The sequence below is a fragment of the Myotis brandtii genome, unplaced genomic scaffold (assembly GCF_000412655.1).
Source record: "Myotis brandtii unplaced genomic scaffold, ASM41265v1 scaffold217, whole genome shotgun sequence".
Classification (NCBI taxonomy): domain Eukaryota; kingdom Metazoa; phylum Chordata; class Mammalia; order Chiroptera; family Vespertilionidae; genus Myotis; species Myotis brandtii.
The window spans coordinates 161,712-182,188 of NW_005358137.1; the positions used below are offsets into that span (position 1 = coordinate 161,712).

Genomic DNA, 20,477 nt, shown 5'->3' on the forward strand with positions numbered 1-20,477 from the left:
GTGCTTGTATTGTGCAGGAGTGGTTTCAAGAACATGAGGGAGACTTTACCTTGCTTAGGTGGCCCCACAATCACCAGATCTCAATCCAATTGAGCATTTGTGGGATGAAGTTAAAAGAGCCATCAGGCAGCTGGTTCCACAACCATCAAATCTCACAGAACTGGACAGTGCTATTCATCAGGCATGGTGTCAGATTCCTCGCATCACCTTTCAACATCTCGTGGAGTCAATGCCAAGAAGAATCGCCACAGTATTGAAGGCAAAAGGTGGCCCAACGAAGTAGTGATGGGGTGGTCATAATAATCTGGCCACTCAGTGTTTATGAGCACTCTTCTTTTTCACCTGCAGAACTTACATCTTTTATTTTATTTTAAGTTCTATGCTGCAGAAAAATGGAAATATTTCCTGTTTCCATGACATGGTCTCTATTTCCCTCACCTTTAAACTTTTCTTTCATGTGGTTTCCAGGATGTGGAAGCTCTCTCTTCCTTTCAAGTACACCTGTTGTGAGATCTATTCATCACCCAAAGGCAAACTTGGGCACCATTACCTCCATGAGTCTTTTCTGATGAAGCCTTCCTAAACTTTGCATTTTTGTGATGATACTTGGAATTTCAGTCTCTGTACCAATATTTCTATCCCAGATCCTTGAATAGTGTAGAAATTCTACTATATTTATGGGCTTGAACTAAGCACCACTTATGTACCAAGTCCACTGCTAGATGCAAGAGTTATCTTCTGAGGATGGTACAAGAGAAAGCATGAGGAATTTGTATGCACATTTGAGGTAAATAAAGTTGGTGATGATAAAGATGATGATGATGGTGGTGATGGTGGTAATGATGGTGATGATGGTGAATGTGCAGAATATCCACATTTCTTCTCCAAATCTACTCTCCACCTTTCTCATCCTGCTCTTTCCCCTGGGAGGCTGACCCCATGACTGTGTCAGCCAGGCTCCTTTGCCTTTTGCTTCATGTTCTTTTCAACCAATAGGAAATATATTGTTGAGAGACCAGAGAGTGAGAGGAGAGACAGTTTGGGCATTTATCCCCCTAGCTCTCTTTACTGGGCCTCTCTTTTCCGTGGTTGCATTCAGAATGTCACAATCCCTTTCAGCGGATCCCTCCTGTATAGTTAGATTCCCATAGCCAGTCCTTACCTTGCCCCTTCAGGACTAGGATGGTAATGTCACCCCACCCTTCATTGTTGCCAGTCCCAGAGTATGTTACTAATAAAATCCCGTAACCCTGCCATAACCACCTTTACAAAACTCTCGCAATTTTCCCTTTTCAGTGTGGCATCTGCATTTCTTACTGAGACCAACAATGACCAGTGAAGATGGTGGTGGTGACGGTGGTTGTGGTAGTTATTCTACCAGCTGGTAGTCTGAGAATCCCAATATGCAACTCCATGTAGAGAGGCTGGAGAATTGTGCAGAGACTAGCAAGGTGCTCACTGTGTTAGTTATCTATTATCACTGTGTTACAAGTTATCTAAACTTAGTGACTTAAAACAATAATAATAATTTTTTATTTCTTATAATTTTTTGCAAGTCAGGAATTTCACTGGATACAGCAGGATAGCTCATTTCTTTTGGCAAAAAATATATTTTTATTGATTTCAGAGAGGAAGGGAGAAGGGAGAGAGAGATAGAAACATCAATGATGAGAGAGAATCATTGATCAGCTGCCTCCCACATGCCCCACATTGGGGATTGAGCCTGCAACCAGACATGTGGCATGTGCCCTGACTGGGAATTGAACCATGACTTCCTGGTTCATAGTTTGACGCTCAACCACTGAGCTATGCCGGCCGGGCAGGATAGCTCATTTCTGCTCCATCATGTCTAGAGCCTTCAGTAGAAAGCTGAAGACTTATTCACTTACAGAGCTAACAGTTGATCCTGGCTCTTGGCTGGGGAACTACTTGGGGATGTCAGCAGGAACATACACATGTGGCCTCTCCATGTGGCCTAGGCTTCATCACAATGTTGTGGCTATAGTCCAAAGATGAGCATTTAGAGACACAGAGAGAGTGAGCCACACTGTCTTTTACAATGTAGTCTTAGAAGCCATGCACTGGCACTTCCACTATATTCTGCAGGTGGAGATAGCTATAAAGTTCCATCTAGATTCAAGAGGAGGAAATGTAGGCCCATCTCCCAGTGGAGGAGTTTTGATGTCTATGATTTATTGTCGGCTGTATGATGTGGATAAAATGATGTAAGCCTCTTCTAGACCTACACACAATGCTCCATGTGCTACCCACTCTCTTTTCCCCCCCCCATGCAGTGGCAACAGTGCAGAATACAAGTTGAAGATGATAATGACACTAAAGTCAAGGGGCCTGGATCTCCCAGTCATCACTTGGAGGAGCATGAAGCAATCCATATTGATCTTTGTGAGTGTGATAATTAAGCTTTTCATGTGTTAATTCTCTAAGATCTGGTAATTGCTACAGGAATTTTATCCCTTTCTCCAAACTTTGTCTGAGCCAATGTATTTCTATTTCTGTGTTAATAGCACATCTATCAGGATGACAAATCTGTGATGAAAACAAGACACCAGAATTAATTGATCTTCTTCCTTATAATCTATGCACCTACTCCCACCCTAAGTAGTACTGAGCAGTAAAATGACCATGAAAGAGAAGAATAAAGTCATGGGACTGCTTAGGTCTTGACCAACAGGATCACTGACTATATCCAAGAAGATCCTGGTCACATCAAACAGTGGAAAAGGGAAAATGTTGAGATAACTTTGGTAAATATTCAATCCTTCTTTGGAGGATCTTGAGGAAAATGGAGGTTGTTGTGTTGGAAATGATTGGCAAGTGTCTGCAGGGGCCCTTACCACACCAGAAAAGACATTGTCTGAAGGAGGAAGTGTGCATGATGTTTGTCCCAATAAAAAGCCTGGGAGAAACAACTGTAAAGTGATATTTAGAACTGATGCTTTTATGAGGATCCAGCTTATAAGCCGATAGAGGATTTTCACTGGGCTTGGAAAACCATTTTCCATCCTTTCCCCACCCACATTCTGTAATTAAGCAACACTCCTAGTGCTAAATGTATGTGTAAAATGACATGCTTAAAGGATACATTTTTAAAAGGTTTTATTTGGAAAGAATTTTGACAATAATAATAAGTTCAATAATAACAAAATAATACAGATAATAATTTTAAGAAATAATATTTTTTTCCTAAACTGTTTGAGAGAAAGTTGCACACATCCTGACTCTCTACTCCTAAATTTTTTCTATTTACTCTTAAATATTTCAGTGTATATTTTTAGGAGTAAAGATATTTTTACATAACCATAGTACAATGATCAACCTCAGTGAATTTAACATTGACAATATTTTATCTAATCTACCATCAGCATTCAGATTATATTATTGAGTCAATAATATACATTTAGCATTTTTCCCCCTAAACGTATGTTGTCAGTCTCTATGATCTCCTTTAATCTGGAACATTTATATAATATTTCTTTGTACCTATGATATGACAGTTTTGAATGATACAGTTCCATATTTTTCTTTTTCCTGTTGCCTCATGATTAGATTCAGGCAGTGCATCCCTGGCATGGGTATGTTTAAGATTTTAGGGGACTGACCAAATGTTTTCCAAAGTTGCCATGGCCATTGTCACTCCCAGTAGCAATGTATGAAAGTTCTGTATCTTGATATTGTCAGCATTTTCTTAAAAGAAATCTTAATATGGTCATCTTTTCATATGATTATTTGTCCATATATCTTCTGTAGTGAAGTGTCTGTTCAATTTTTTTGTTGGATTTTTTTCTCTTATTGAATTTGAAAGTTTTCTATGTATTCTGGGTAAGTTCTTTATCTGATATGTGTTTTGTAAATATTGTCCCCCAGTTGGTTGGATTGTCTTTTCATTTGTTAACAGTGACTTTTTAAGAATAAATTTTCATTTTGGTAAAGTTTAATTTATCAACTTTTCTTCATGTGTTGTATTTTTGGTATCATATTTAAGAAATATTTGTCTAATCAGAGGTCACAAAGATTTTCTGCTATGTTTAATTTCACATTTAGGTTTACAGTTCTTTTTAGATTTATTTTTATATATGGCATGAAGTGCATATTGAAGCAGTGTATACTTTCCATGGTAAATTTTAATTTATTTTTCTGCAAAGATGATATTAAGTCAAAGAGACATCTTACAAATGATAGAAGTACAATAATGCTGCCTGGCTTAGTTTTAATGAGAAAGACTTAGAGTCAAGGGAGACTACGTGCTCACCTAATATCGACAGTGTGCCTCAGCTGTTAAAATAGGTTGACAAGATGGCATCCAGGTGAAAGGAGGTACTAATTCTATTATTTTCTATGCTGGACAAGCTATTTTGAATTGAAGTTAACTTTTTGTGTGATTTTTTTGAGAAAGACACTGACAAAAAGAAAGAAGGATGAGAATAATCTTATTAGGTTTGGCCTATGTGGGTGGGGACAGGAAGGTGTGAGGACACTGAGAGGCTGAACATCATTTCTGAGGAGCAATGAAGAGTCTGTTCTTTGGAAAGGCAGCCTATGGTTAAAACTCAAACTTTGACACCAGCCAAACTGTTTTTAAATCTCAATCCATTATCAGTCTATTTTTGTAACCTTAAGTGACTTACTTAACCTCTCTGATTTTTTTTTGTTTCCATTCTCACAAAATATAGGTAAGAAAAACCCCTATCTCATAGTTTTTGTCATGAGCAATTAAAATAAGATAATCCATATTAAATGCTTAGTTCAATGCCTGGAGTTTTCTATGTGCTTAAAAAATGCTAGCTGTTTGGGTTTTTTTTTTTTTGCTATTTATTATTTTTCCACTGAAGTTTAATCATTGAGTTTCTACCATGTATCAGGCATTGGGGGTATCAAAATGAGATAATTCCTTAAGAAGCGTAGCCTCATAGAATTGGAAATTGGACCAATAGCGGTACGCTAGTAGAGACTGAATTTAGCTGTTTGCATAGGAGCTATCTTATGTGCTTGTATGTGCATGTGTGTTTGTGTGCTGTGTGAGATATGACTGAGGATGTGTACATTTATCATGGTGGAATTTTTGTTTTCCTGCATAGAGATATTAAGCCAAGGATGCGTATCTGAGATGATGGAATCTTCAATTGAAAGAAGTATGATAAATGAAAGGTTAATGAGCCATCTGAGTCAGCCTGGGGACAAAAGGTCAACCATAGTTTTCCAGGGGGCTGGCCCTTTAACTAAGATCTGAAGGAATCAGCCAACCTGGAGTGGGGTGGGACAGGGCATAGAAGGTGGTCCACACTGAGCAGCCAGCCAGTTTTCTAGAGCACAGTGGCGAAGAGCATGAGTTATGGAGCTAAATCAGCCGTGGGCAAACTACGGCCTGAGGGCCGGATCCGGCCCGTTTGAAATGAATAAAACTAAAAAAAAAAAAGACCGTACCCTTTTATGTAATGATGTTTACTTTGAATTTATATTAGTTCACACAAACACTCCATCCATGCTTTTGTTCCGGCCCTCCGGTCCAGTTTAAGAACCCATTGTGGCCCTCGAGTCAAAAAGTTTGCCCACCCCTGAAAATAGACCTGATTTTGAAAATTCTGGGCAAGTGACTTAACTTCTTTGAACCCCATTCTCTTCACTTATGAGACAGTAATTTGTATCCTCCACATACATGTAAGGCTGACAGGACAATTGTGTAGCTCCTAGTGAAAACCCAATAGGCTTAACTGGTTTTCTAATTATCCTCATAACTCAAGTGATCTAAATAGTCTGGAGCAGAGGATGAAGCAGGGAATGGTGGAGTAGCCTTGAGAGGCAGCAGGGACAGAAGATAAATGGGCTGGATTGTATGTTAAGGAAGGTAGATGCTATCTCTGAGACAATGATTAGCCAGGGAGGAGTCTTAAGCAAATAGTACAAATTTTTAAAAAAGCACTTGGGCACCAGATAGGACAACAAATTACAGGAGGTCTGACTGGAGGCAGGGAGAAGAGTTAGGAGACTTGCTGAAATCCAGGCAAGAAATGAAGCCTGCAGCAACCAAAACCATGCAAGGGGGTGAAGAGTAGAGGGCTGAGTGGGCAGCATTCAAGAGGCAGCACCAGAGGCTTGGTTGGCTGTCAGAGGTGAAGTGAGAGCTGGAGGTGCGCATGACTTCCAGGCATCTGACTTGGGTGAGACAGGAGAAGATGGGATGGAACAGATTTGTAGGGAAAGAAGATGTGTTCACATTCATCTTGAGGTAGCCATGGTCCATCAAATGGAGAAGCCCTGTGCGCAGTAATATTTAGGTCTAGACTGGTTCTCAACCTTCCTAATGCCGCGACCTTTTAATACAGTTCCTCATGTTGTGGTGACCCCCAACCATAAAATTATTTTTGTTGCTACTTCATAACTGTAATTTTGCTACTGTTATGAATCGTAATATAAATATCTGATATGCAGGATGGTCTTAGGCGACCCCTGTGAAAGGGTCGTTCGACCCCCAAAGGGGTCACAACCCACAGGTTGAGAACCGCTGGTTTAAGCATTCTGAGCCTCAGTTTCCTTATCTGTTTAGAGCAAAACTGTTAACTCACATAATATAACACATCCATATAATATTGTTCTCATTTTACAGCTGAACAAACTGAGTCCCAGAGAGGTTGAAAGATTTGCTCAAAGTCACACTATTGGTAAGAATGGAGTCTGATCTCAGATTGACATGGGTTTAAACTCTAAATCCAATAGGTGAAGGTAGAAGGGAGGAGAAAAGGGCTCAAATTAGAAAGAACATTTTAGCAATTAGAAACACCTGGTGATGGACAAAGCCCTATCACAAAGAAGGCCCTGTCATGGAGATGTTGGCGCACAGCCTGGTTGAATAGCCTCTAAGATGAACAATCAATTTGTAACAGGTAAATATACATTTATGTGCTTGTATCCATCACCAGAAGATGAGTTTCTTAAAGTTTTGTTAATTTTTGGATTTTTTGACTTACTGCAGTACCTGGGATATAATGGGAGATCAATAGATGTGCTGGCTGGCTGGCTGGCTGGCTGCTGGCTTCAGAGGGGATCCTTGTACTAAGAAGTTAGACATTATATCTGTATTCTAAGACCCTTCCTCGATCTAAGGCTCTGAATTCTCTGAGACATAAGTAAGAAATTTCCAATAGGGGTCAGTTCTGAGTAGCTGAGGTTGGAAATGAAAGATGACCAGGTACCAGCAAGACAAAAAGGAGCACGTATTTGACCTCCATTACCCAATTCACAAATATATGGTAACAGAAGGAAACTAGACTTTTGGTGGTGGATACACAAAAAGTATAGATATATCCAATTATAATGTTGTACACCTGGAACTTATATGTCATTAACCAAGCTTACATAAAAACTAACAACAAATAAAACAAACAAACAAACAAACAAAAACTACCAGAGGGAGCAGTGTGGTGATTCAAGGTCAGGAGTCCAGTTCAGAGATAAGAACCAATATGAGGTATGGATGGGGGAATGTAGACACCCAGAATACCAAGGCTTTACTACAAATGCCTACTATTAACAGCCAATCCAGGATGGGACAGGATTGAGCCTGAGCCAGTCAAGTTCTCATGCTCTACTCTGGCAAGTAGCTTAGACCCCATGGGGCTGGGCCATGTTTGCATTTACCCCAAGAATCCTGGGTGAACTAAAGTGTTGTCACCTGGATATGCTGGGAAAAAAAGTGTAAAATCCTTACCTGTTTGGCTGGACAAAAGACAAGAACATTTTTGAGAATCCTCAGAAATGCTTTGAAAATGAAGGGTCAAGAACAAGGCATGCCATATACATTATATGAATCAGTGCTCAAAGCAAACCAGCCAAATTTGTGTGATGACCCTGTCTTTATAACAAATAATACTGAAACTCTGAGAGATTCAGCATCCAGTCTAGGATCACAGAGGTAGAAAATGGGAAATATGGAATTAATCCCAGACTCCCAGGATTAGAAAAAAAGAGCTTCTCAGGTCATGAAACTTCTTAAAACTTGTCTTTTCTCCATGAGATATCAATGCCAGAGATAAAACACTGATGTAAAATTAAGGCAGTCCTTTTAGAGCTGGGGATCTCATTTGGGAGAGAAGAAAGACTTTGTCTGTTAGGTTTTGTTCCTTGATTCCAGATGCAGGACTAATGATCCCACCAAACTTCTGGATGTGATTGGAATTACTCTCAGAAGCTAGAGCAGTGTTTGGAATCATCGAGGAGACCATGTCTGAAAGTGTCAAATGGTGACAGATGGGTAGACAGAATGTGGCAGCAAGAGTGTGTGTGTGGCTGTTGTATTAATCTTTGCAAAGGATGGTGTGAGGAACTCATTCTGTGCAGAGTTTGGAAAGCATTGGATAGCAAGTTCTTTGTGGGAGCTGAATTCCAGTTCTGCAGGTGGCAGGCATCTCTCTGGGTAGCTCTCCAAGCATCAGGCCTGGAGAATGACTTCAAGTCCTTTTGAAGTGCTTTGTTCTTTCCTTCCTGCCCCCACTGGCCTTTGTTCCTGGCTGAGCTAATTTGGCTCAGTGGTTAATTAACAGGCTCCAAAGTTAAGGAGAACAATGACAGAAGCACTGGTGTTCCCTCTACCTGGCTTTTCATTTTTAGGAGGTGGGTAATGGGGGATGGGAGGACTTGCATTCATACCCACTCTTCTAAGCTGTTTCCTTAGTCACATGATGTGCTAAATTCTGTCACTTCCTAAACTCAGCTTCTGGTGCTGTGACATCCTTAGTAAGTTCATGGGTTGACATGGTGACCACCAGAACCCATTTGTGAGAAAGCTGAAGTTTTTTTTTCATTTTCCTGGAAAGTAAGATGCCTCTATCCACAAGGATAGAGAAGGCAAGGGGACACCAACCAGGGTCTACGAGATAACCCATGGTAACATATTTGATGTCATAATGTTCCCAAAAGCTCTGTGGTGGTGCTCTGGCTTGACCAAGCTCAGAAACATGCACAGATGTTGTCAGGTTTCCAAGCTTTGTGCTACACTTACACAAAACCTCAATTTGTAAAAAGGTCTATTGTGATTTGTACAGATTGGGGCATGGCTTCCTACTAACCCAGCCTCTGAAGGTTATCCAGGCCTGTTTATTTCTGGATTCTTGGTCACAGGAAAGGCTCTAGGAGAGTTTTCAGTATCTGGTTTTTTTTACCTTGGGATTCAGAAAGGCTAATAAATTAATCTGAGCTCACTAAGGGGTAACTAAGACCGTAATTTTCATAACTTTCAGCAGGACCCCAGCTAGCCTTGGCCTGCTGACATCACAGATATACTGAATGGGTGCAAGGATTAAGGCAAAGCCACGTGGGGGTGAGTCTGTCTGCTGTCGTCCCACCTCCCATTCTTCCCCTACCTCACATCTCTAGTGTTTACCTGGAGGATGGTTTCTCTGTAATTAATTCACCTTGAGTGACCAGAGACAATGTACTCCTGCTCCTACAAGGTCATACACTATAGAGACTAAGATAGACTGTGAGCTCACAAAGAGGGTTGGGATCCCCAATTTTCCACTCATGAGCTACAGGACCACTGGCCCCATCCTGTGACTTCTTTGTACCTCAGTTTCTTCATTTGTAAATGAGGATAACAGAACCTATTTACAGGGTTTTCCTGAGATTAAATGAGTTACTATGTGTAAAATACTTAAAATAATGTTTTTTTACCCATCTTTGCCTTTCAAAAAGAGATGGGTAATGGTATAAATCCAAGAACATTGCTCAATGAGAGTAAAAACTATGAAGCAGTGGCTTTCTGGGTGGCTTATGGTTTAAGATCATGTCAAAGTGCTTTGTTTTATAGTCAGCCAATGGTGAATCTTGTATTCTGTGTTTTGTTTTGCTTTTCTTCCCCCATTGCCATGCTTTCTAAATGCTTTGATTCTCTAAGGTGATAGTCAGCTGATGTTATTGACCAATCAATTTTAACAGGCATTTTTTTTTAAATAGTAAGAATAACCAACCATTATATAGGAAGTTAAAATATAAAAACGCTTCTCTTTATGTGGCATGCAGTCTTTAAGATAACACCCAGTGGCCCTACCTCCTGGCCTTGTGTAATCTTCCCTTGAGTAATGTGCTTCTCACAAACAGAGTATGAGGTCAATGAGGGGATGGCTCTTTCATGATTAAGTTACAAAAGATTGGGACTCCTTCTTGCTAGCAGTCTCACCCTCTTATTGCTTTGATGGCGCAAGCTACCATGTTGGAGAGGCCCACATGGTAAGGAAACGAGTGGTGACTTCTGGCCAAAAACCAGAGAGGAACTGAGGTCCTCAGGTAACTGAATCCCACCAGTAACCACTAATGTGAGCTTGGAAGTAGATTCTTTTCCAGTGTGGCTTTTAGTTGAATCCCCAGTACTGGCCAACATCTCAATTGCAGTCTTACAAGAGATCTCAAAGCTGAGAATTCAGCTAAGTCATGCCTGGTGTTCTACCAACAGAAACTGAAATAATAAATGAGTGTTAAGTCACTCAGTTTTAGGGTAATTCATTATACAGTAAGAGGCAAATACTATATTATCTGATTTCATTCTTGCATCATTTCTCAGAGAGGCCAAGTAACTACTGCCAGATCACACAGCTAGAAAGTTGTAGACCTGGCACTTGACCCCATTCACAGCTGCTTTTCTGAAAAGAACATAGGGTCTCAGAGTGTTTCCTAAGATTTCCTTTGTGCACTTTAGCTCTGATTTTCCAGAATGACACGCCTGCTTTCTTTGTCTGGTGTGGGAAAAGAGCTAATGATTACTGATCACCAGTCCTGCTAGGAACTTTGCACATGTCACCACACCAATCCCCCCAGCTTGGTAAAGTGGGTGTCACTGTACTCACTGCACTGGGTTTCCCAAGGTGGGTTCTGTAGGCACGGATCCCTGCAGGTACTCTGTGAAAAGTGTTCCATGGCCCAATACGTTTGGGAAAATACTGTATGTCTCTCTTGGAAACTCACTCTGCATGTGAGTCCATTAAAGGTTCAGAGGAGTTGCAGCAAGGAAACCTGCTTAATCTTGTCTAACATCATAGACCCTAGTTCTATCAGACTACAATAACTTATCATCTCACAGCTCTCATCTCAAGGAATAGTCCACAAAAATACACTTCTGGGAATGTTGGTTTATGGGCAGTTTTGACACATATTTTTTTCAACCACACCTCACAAGAACTTTGTAATTAATAGCATTTTCCATTTTACAGATGAGAAAACTGAGAATCAGGGAGTTGTGAAATCATCATCAAACTAGAGGCCCAATGCACGAAATTCGTGCAAGGGGCTCGGCCCCCCACCGCCACGGCATTGTCCGGAAAATTGTACAGAAGGACATCTGGTCTAATTAGCATATTACGCTTTTATTATTATAGATAGTGTTTGCCCAGGAATGGTGGCTGATCTCTGTAACATTTGTGGTTAATCTCTCCTCTGTCTCCCCTCTTTTCTTTTTTTAATTTCTCCTAAGGTTACAAGACATATTTAAAAATATATATTTTAAAAAATTGTTCTGTGACCTAGCTGCACCATATCATGTTCTCTTGCATTTTCAGACCCTCATCACCTTTTCTGAATCCTTGCCATCTATCATGTCCCTGAATGTCTGTGTTTCTCAGTCTTCTCTCTTCTGCTCCCTTTAGCACCTCTCTCTGGGGGGTTACCTCACTCACAGAGCTGCAGGTTAGGCCTGAACAGCGGTGATATTCAAGCCCAGCCCCTTCCTCAGACCCCTCCCTGGGGCTCAGATCATTATGTACAATTCTTCTTCAATAGTTCTCTGGATAGAGACTCTATCAGTGCCTCAGCTTCAAGCTAAATTAATCATCCCTTCCATTCCAATCTTTAAGCCGTTTCTTTCTTGTGTGTGTACTTTCTAAGCTGAGTGACATCGATTCAGGAACCTGGGAAGACATCTATATTCCTACCTCCAGATGAGTTATATTCAAGTCTTAACAATCCCACATTCCTCACTCCTCTGATGGCCTCCTGTGACCACTGTCTTCTCATCACCACCCATCCTCCCAGCTGCTTCCTTGCATGGATATCTTTTATATGTGCAAGTCTGATCCTATAGGCTCTGTTTGGCACCTTAGAAAGGGGCCCCATTATCTCCACAATCAAGTTCTTGCTCTTCAACATCTGTATGAGGAAGTGTGTTCACTCACCTTCCTCAGCGTATTTCCCAGGGGTTCCATCAACTTCCTGCTTTACTTAAAATCTCCTATTCTTCAGCTTGGACTCAGATTACATTCCTGGCCACATATACTTAATTCTTTGTTAAAATACTGCTTGACAAGTGATCAACTGCTGACAAGTAAAACATTCTGCCTTAGAGTACACTTTGGGAGATAATACCCAGTGTGTATCAAGCATTTTTAGAAATGTTCCTACTTCTTGATTCTGTAAAATCCCACCTCTAAGAATTCTGGCTTGGGAAACAATATATATAAAAGCCTAAGCGACCGTTTTGATGGAAGGACCAGAATGATTGGTTGCTATGACGTGCACTGACCACCAGGGGGCCGACACTCAATGCAGGAGCTGCCCCAGCCAGCAAGCCTTGATCACCAATGGGGCCTGTTGGCCAAACTCCTGGTCTCTCCCCCACTACCCGCCCCCCCCCCAAGCTGGGAGGCCCCGATCGCCTGATTGGGGACGGGCCACCGGGCTAGGACGGAGAACCAGGGGTGGGTGGTGGTGGATGTGACCCCTTTCCCAGGGGGGCTGAGGGCTAGCTCCCTCCTTGGGGCGAGCAGCCAATCTCCCCGGTCCCTCTCCTGTTTCCTCCCCAGACAGCAGGCCCTGATTGGCCTGCACTCACCCACAAAGGTGGCAGATGGCCCTTCCCCCTGGGCAGGCCCCAGGCTGGGATGGGGAACCAGGAGTGAGTGGCAGTGGACACGGGCTGTGAGGGAAGGAGGAGAGGGGGGAGGCGGAGAACCTGATTGGCCTTTATCGCCGGCTAGGTTTAGGGACCCAACCTGTGCACAAATTTATGCATCTGGCCTCTAGTGTAATATATGAAACATGCTTTAGACCTAGAGATGTCCATCACAATGTTATTCATAAAGAATGGTATAAAATAGGGTAATAGTCAAGTTAATTATGGAATAGCCGCCACACAGAATACATTCATGTGATAAATATAAAAATGATGTAGCAACTTTGTACCTGCTTTAAATTTAAGCAACAGGAACACAAGGGAGGCAAATTGTTATATGTTATATTATTGAAATTGTTAAATATGTGGGGAGATGCGATGAAAAAGCATGCAAAACACCACTGGTTATGGGGTTTTGAGTTACACAAATATGTTATTTTTTTGATTAAGAATAAATGTGTAGGTTTATGTTGTTTTTATATTGAAAAAGAAATATTTTTATTTGATGTTACTCAGAGATTTTGAAGTAAATAAAGGAGGACTTTTATTCACTGAACCCTTAAACTGAAAAGAAATGCTGAAAAGCCCACATTGGAGCAGCAAACTTCCAAAACACCTGAAAAAATTCCCTAGCCTTTCTGTCCAAAGCTAATGCTTCATGACACCTGTCGCTGTATGAGAGACAGCCTTGGGGTGGGTGTGGGAGTTAGGACTGCAGGCTCTAGAGCAGTGATGGCAAACCTTTTGAGGTCGGCGTGTCAGCATTTTGAAAAACCCTAACTTAACTCTGGTGCCATGTCACATATAGAAATTTTTTGATATTTGCAACCATAGTAAAACAAAGATTTATATTTTTGATATTTATTTTACATATTTAAATGCCATTTAACAAAGAAAAAATCAACCAAAAAAATGAGTTTGCATGTCACCTCTGACATGCATAGCATAGGTTCGCCATCACTGCTCTAGAGCAAGACTGCCTATGCTTGCTTCTCTGTGTCTCAGTTTCCTTCTTTATACAATGCACATTCTAATAGGACCCATGTCATAGAGCTGTTATGAAGATTAAATCAGTTAATTTAGGGAAAGTCCATAGAATAGTGTTTGACAAGGAGTAAGACTCAACAAACATTGATTTTTAACAACAACAATAATAATAATAACATGGGCTATGCCTATGTGGATTCTTTGTGGATCCCTTGAGGGTATCTTCATCTATAGTTACCACCTTAGCTTCTTATACATGGAAGGTCTTTAAGCAATATTGTTGCTAAGTCATTGAGCTAAAAAAAGAATGCAAGTTCTCCAAAACAAAATGAGCACCTAGGACCCTTCCCCAGGAGGGCTGGCGCCAGAGCTGAATCTCTGGGACTTTGAGGCCTCTGGCAACCCAGGAGCTGGGCAGGGTCAGAATTCCAGGTCTGCAACCTTCACAGAGTGCACGGCACCCTGCTGCTCTTGGATTCTGACCTCTCAGCCTTGCCCGGTCCTGGTTGGGAAACCAGGAGCTTTAGATGTGACCCTGACTCCTGCTGCCTAAGAACAAAGGGCAATTATGGCTCTTTTGTGAGAGGCAGTTTAAGCGGAAGCAAAGGGCTGGTTCACCAAAGGCCGACCTGATCACTGGATCAATTTCTGAAATAAATACTCTGCCCATACCCAACTTCCCCTTTGATAACAACTCAACCTTTGCCGGGAGGTCTCCAGCTCTTTCTGACACATTTCTTCAGGGATTATGTTGATCTTTAGGATCATTTTGGAACATCTTGTCCCCACTCCCAGGTCTGTGGTCTCCAACATAATAAACTTCACGCTCTGAGAAAATGGGCTCTGTGAACCCAACTTCAAAGCTTGGCCATGTGGATGTAACAATGGACTTGAACCAGACCTAAGGAGGGCTACCCAGCAGGCACTCCTTAACTTGGCAACTATTGTGTTCCAAGTCATTTCTGCGTCCACAGTTGAACAATGCATTTGGCAACCCAACAAGATCTTCTTTCAAAGCAAAGTTACTCTTGCCAGCAGTGCCAAGTAGAGGGCCCTGGGTATAAAACACTCCCCTTATTTTTTTCAAAATCAAAGTATTACACTAAGTGAAAATAAAAATATTTTTTCTTTAAAAAATGTCATATAACTACACCAAAGGTAACATTTGCATAAACGAGAGTTTTCCTATAATCTTAGCCCCATTATCAAAACATCAGCATCTTCTTAAGTACCTCTACTTCTGGTCTTTCTGTTTTCCTTTATACCATAGTTGTAATAAGTATAAAAAAATGTGCCTCTCTGTTGCTTGTTTTAGTTAGCATTATAATAGGCATGAAGTTGCTGCATCATCTTTTTACCTAATATTTTAATGACTGCAGAGCCTTCCCTAAGAATAATGTGCCATAAAAAAATGCAATCTGTTTTGGAGGAATGTTGTGCTATTATAAATAAGATTGTGATGAGATTTTTAAAATTTGTTTTGCATTTTGATAAAACTGCCATTTTTTCTCTCCCCTAAAATGAAGACTAAATTCACTGCAGTATAAGAATGTGGTTTTGGACTAAGGCAATTAAAAAATCTTCCAATAATTTATTATGAAATATTTCAAACATACAGAAAAGTTGAAAGAATTTAATATGCTGATTCAGGATGACATTTGAGCACAGATACATGTCTTTGAAGATGCTGAACAGTAATTGTGCATATATGTTGGATTGTCTCCACTTAAAGAAGAATCCAGGAAGGATCTGGATGGTTCAGGAAGCAAAGGGTTCACTCTGGAAAAACAACTTCCAACACCATTCTCTTCAAGAGTGCTGAGGACTAGCAAAGACAAAAGTCCTTGCACACAATTCAAATGTGGATTTCCCCCATTAATGGTAGCTCCTTCAGAACAGCTCAGTGCTCCAGAATTCAATTCCTCACCCTGGGGATATAGGCAATGCTCAAGAATACAACCAGAGGTGCAATCTCTGCCCTCAATCTGACATGGTATCTGGGATCTGAAGCAGGAGGAATTGTCGCTAAATCTCACAGACTGCACTTCCCCGACTTCCTTTTCTTCATTCCTCCATAAAAGCAAGTCAACTGTCTCTATTCCTGCTAATAACACATTTAGCAAGCACCGAGCACACTGCCAACACAAGCGTCGTCGTTTCATTCTATGGATGCAGAAACAGCCTGGGAAAGATTAAATGGTGTGATCATAGAAGAAATCAACTCATCTTGGAAGCGATCTAGCCAGGGCTAGAACTCGCTCCTCTTGACTCCGAAGTCCTGTTTTTTGTTTGTTTGTTTTTCGGCCTGGCCATGGTTTCCACTTTGCACATATAAGAAGCTGTGCTTATGTAATTTGGCACTCCTCCAGTCTTGTGTCATTTTGGACTCTGGGGCCACTCTCATTTTGTGTAAACAGAGGTGTCCTGGTCACAGCAAACCGTTGTTAGTGTGGAAACACATACCAGAAGTCAGAACCAGAAGTCACGAGAGCTCACAGAGATGGCTGCCCTCAGGACGTGAGGTTTGGGAGATGGCTTTCTATAACTGGGCAGCTTTCCCTACAGAAAAATGCCCTCTGCCCTGTGCATATTCCACAATAGCCAACTTTAGGGTTTTCTTCTCTTTTTCAGCCTCCAGAAAAGCAGGTATTCATTATGAAGAATAAAGAGTGAGTGTTGGAAAACTATTGGGAAGACCTTTTCTAATGGGGCCATCTGCTTGCCCTTTGGAAAAAATCAATGAATTTGATTTTTAGACAGTCAGTTCCTTAAGCCTGAAAATATTCATTGGAATATCATGGGTGAACAAAGTCCACCCTTTCAGCCCTCATTGATTTCTCTTAGTTAGGTCAGATGCTGTCAGGTCTGGGGAAGTTTGGTGGTGAAAATTGCACCCAGAAGGAGCTTGTATGAACCAGCAGTACCTCCACTGCAAACAAGACAGTGTTCTAAGCAGAGGACATTTTTTGAGACAACACGACTCTTCTCAGAAATAAATACAAATTCTGTAACAAAACCCACTGGACCAGTAGAAATACAATGGAGATGCCTTCATAATTTGGAACTTTATAACTTGTAAGTTAATATTTTGTCCCAAGATTAATGATAAAAAGCTACCCATAAATGATTGGTTATGAAATTCATTGTCAAATTGGTCTCTTTTTGGGGCTGGTGGGTGGGAAAGTACAATCGATTCTGATGAATTAGAGAGAAGTGAACCTGGGATGATGGAGATGGGGAAAGATTCTGTTGAAGGCCATATCTTGGAGGCCCACAAATTTCAGCATCTCCCAAGAGAGTGGTGTGCAATTTCACTTTTCATGGGGAAGAGTTCAGGTCCCCTAAGTACCAGTCTATCTCTCTTCACATTGTGACTTGTTAACCTCTTCCTTCAGCTAGTTGCTTCGACTTTATTTCACCCCATCATTGTTTCTGTGGCCCAGACTTGCCAATAAGATATCAACATTATTTTGATGAGAATTTTATTTCATCACGAGGATTATAGGCAAATTACCTAATAGCTTTCTGTTTACCAAGAAATCTCTGGCAGAGGGAAATAAAACCAGATAATCTAGGGAGTGGGGAAGGGCACTAACTATTATTGCATCCCTCCTGAATCCAGATGCTTTACATAGATAATCTCGGATAAATTCATCCTAGGCAATAGTTCTGTGAGAATTGACATAGAAAGGGAGACTTATGGAGGTTTAGAAAGTTATCTAAGATCTCAAGATCAGAGTTGAAAAGCAGGCAAACATAGGGCCAAAGTCTAGAATCTTTCCACGGACAAAGCACCAGCTTTAAATGCAGAATACCTGTAACCCTTAGATTAACTTCTGAGGTCTGCAGACCAGCAAGGGAAAGAGTGAGAGCACCCATCTAGTAGTGTCTTGGAGTTGGGAAGAGCCCTTGAGAGATCTTGGAAGCCTTGAATAAACCAGATTCCCAATAACTCAAGGGCAGTTTTCCTTCACCAGACTGCAGCTTCCTCTTGCTTAGACAGGAAGGACAGTCTGACAGTGAGTACAACAGGAGCCTTGCCTTCTGTTCAGGGCTGCAGCGTGAAGTTCTCACTTGGAATGATCCCAGCCCTCACCTAGCTATCAAGGTATGTAGAGCTGAATTGTTACCTTCAGCCTGTACCAGGGAATGGCCAGATGGCATCCAGGCTGATTCTGTGCCTCTGGCTGACTAATCCGCCCAGGTACAAGAGTAAACAGAGAGCTGGGGGACACCATATGTCCCTGACTCATCGTGCTTGCCAGAATCGCCATAATTCTACATGGCATATGCTTTCCTGGGCCCCGGTAGGGGATGGTTCAGAGGAAATGCATCTTGAAATTGAAGGCTGAATGATTAAAAACATAAAGACATATAGGGAGTGTGCATCTGTTAGTTATATCCTAACTGATGCTTGCCAGAATCACCATAATTCTACATGGCATATGCTTTCCTGGGCCCAGGTAGGGGATGGTTCAGAGGAAATGCATCTTGAAATCGAAGGCTGAATGATTAAAAACATAAAGACATATATAGGGAGTGTGCATCTGTTAGTTATATCCTAACTGATGTTTATTTTTTAAATGTGCTTTGTTTTACATTGTTCAACTTTGCTTCTTCCTTCCAACGCTTGCCATTGCAGGCCCCCAGGGACATGGGTTGAATGGAAGTGTTGAATTCCTATTCTTTGATTACCAGTCTGGAATTTCACCTTAAATTGAAAATGAAGTTGACTGTAGTTTAAAGAATCTCCCATTGAGATTGGGATATGGCATCCCCATAGGGTGCCAGGTTCTTTTAACCCCTTCAGAGCCTCCCACCATTCTTGTTCCTCCTACCCCCAGCAAAACCTAAAGAAGAAGGTTGGAGATAAGAGTTGTGAGTCGTTGAGATTGGGAAATGACATCCCCATAGGGTGCCAGGTTCTTTGAACCCTTTAGAGCCTCCCACCATTCTTGTTCCTCCTACTCCCAGCAGAACCTAAAGAAGAAGGTTGGAGATAAGAGTTGTGAGTCAGCTGCTCAGGGGCTGAGAAAATTGGAATACTCCTGAGGATGGTCACTTAGCACTCATTAGGAAGATAATGGCTCATGAAGCTTCTTCTATCACCTCAGTTTCTTAATTAACCAGAGTAATGAGACTATGAGTTAGTCAAGACCAGAGTTTTAAGTGCAGGTTATAGAAGCATTGAGCTGTAGGAGTCAGATATGTCCAATTCAATTTTTTTCCGCATAAAAGGGAATGAAATAATCTATCTAGGGTCTATCATCATGAGAGGTCCAAGAGGATCTAGAGCTCAAGGTCTCTCTGCTCTAGTGCTTTTCTTGAAAGATAGAATCCAGTGGGGCTCTGGTGTTTGAATCATGTGCTGTGGGCCCCCAGAGGTGGATGTCTGTCTCACATACTGTAGACCTTCAAGCCATCGCCTATGTACTGTAATCAGAGCCATAGGAAGCTTAATAATTATCCACAGTTGGGATAACAGTGAAAGTCATTCTAGATAGACCAAATCTTTAATACTATCAAGAGCTATTCAGCATTCATGGCAGTTTCTTACTTCCCTATGACATCCGATCCTGAAAAAATTGTGAGGTGGGTCTAATTGCCACTGAGGAAGTTGAGACTTTGGAAGGCCAAAACAGGCCATTTAAGGGCCCACTGTTAACTGGACACAGATCAAATTTGAACTTGAAGATAGTTCTAAGGCTCTACTCATCATCTTTAGAAGATAGCTCTTAGACATATGGAATTGTATGAATATAGACTGGGAATTCAATGTGTATTCTAAAATACTTTGAAAGCTCCTGCTCCAGGGCAGCAGCTCATAGATAAGGTTGGACAGAGAAGGCCAAAAGGAAACTATACAGGCGTGTTTACCTCAACTAGTTACTCCATTTCCAAGCCTCCTCCTGTGCTTCTGGTTCCTGCTGAAAAGGACATAGGCTTTTCCAAAATTTCTGTGTGTGTGTGTGTGTGTGTGTGTGTGTGTGTGTGTGTGTGTGTGTGTATTTTTCCTGTAATCAAGTCTGTAGCTTTTCTTTTAAAGCCAAAATTCCAACCTAAATTTAGGAATGCTCATAACTCTGGTACTCTGGTCCGATTATTGTTTACTACTCTTTAGAAAGTTGGACTCAATCAATGGAACACCTACTTCTTAAATAGAATAAAAGAATAAAGGAGAAACAAAATCTTTCCAGAGTGGGAATGGCTGGGGGCAAAGGGGGGGTCGTCAATTGGGGAAAAAAGAGACATATATAAAACTTTAGACAAAAAAAAGAAAGAAAAGAAACAAAATCTTAGAAAAATATCCCTTAGGAATAAAATTCCATGGGTTCTCTTCCAATAGAGTGAAATTTTATCAAGAGAGGAGTTGGTGCACAAATTCAATCCAGCCTCACCAGCGTAGTTGGTGCTGGGGAGAGGTTCACATTAGTAACTTACAAATGGAGGTGTCTTCACTGCAAAAGAGATATCTGGAAAAGAAACCAGTTTGAAAAGGTTTTTGCTAATATTAACCAACTGTGTTGGAGTCCCCAAAGCACAGTCTCCTGCCTGACTTCTCCTAGGAACTTCCCATTTGTAGTCTCTGTGGCTACAGTGG

At 41.2% G+C, this 20,477-nt stretch overlaps 1 long non-coding RNA gene across 1 annotated transcript in view; it reads left to right on the top strand.

Annotated features, from left to right (window-relative positions):
- The first annotated feature begins 1,357 nt into the window (after positions 1-1,357).
- LOC102258220 overlaps positions 1,358-20,477 on the top strand; it is a 47,505-nt gene continuing 28,385 nt past the window's right edge. The window contains exons 1-2 of the long non-coding RNA XR_313564.2: positions 1,358-1,451; positions 2,295-2,403. This is a non-coding gene — a long non-coding RNA (uncharacterized LOC102258220). The remainder of the gene's footprint in view (positions 1,452-2,294; positions 2,404-20,477) is intronic.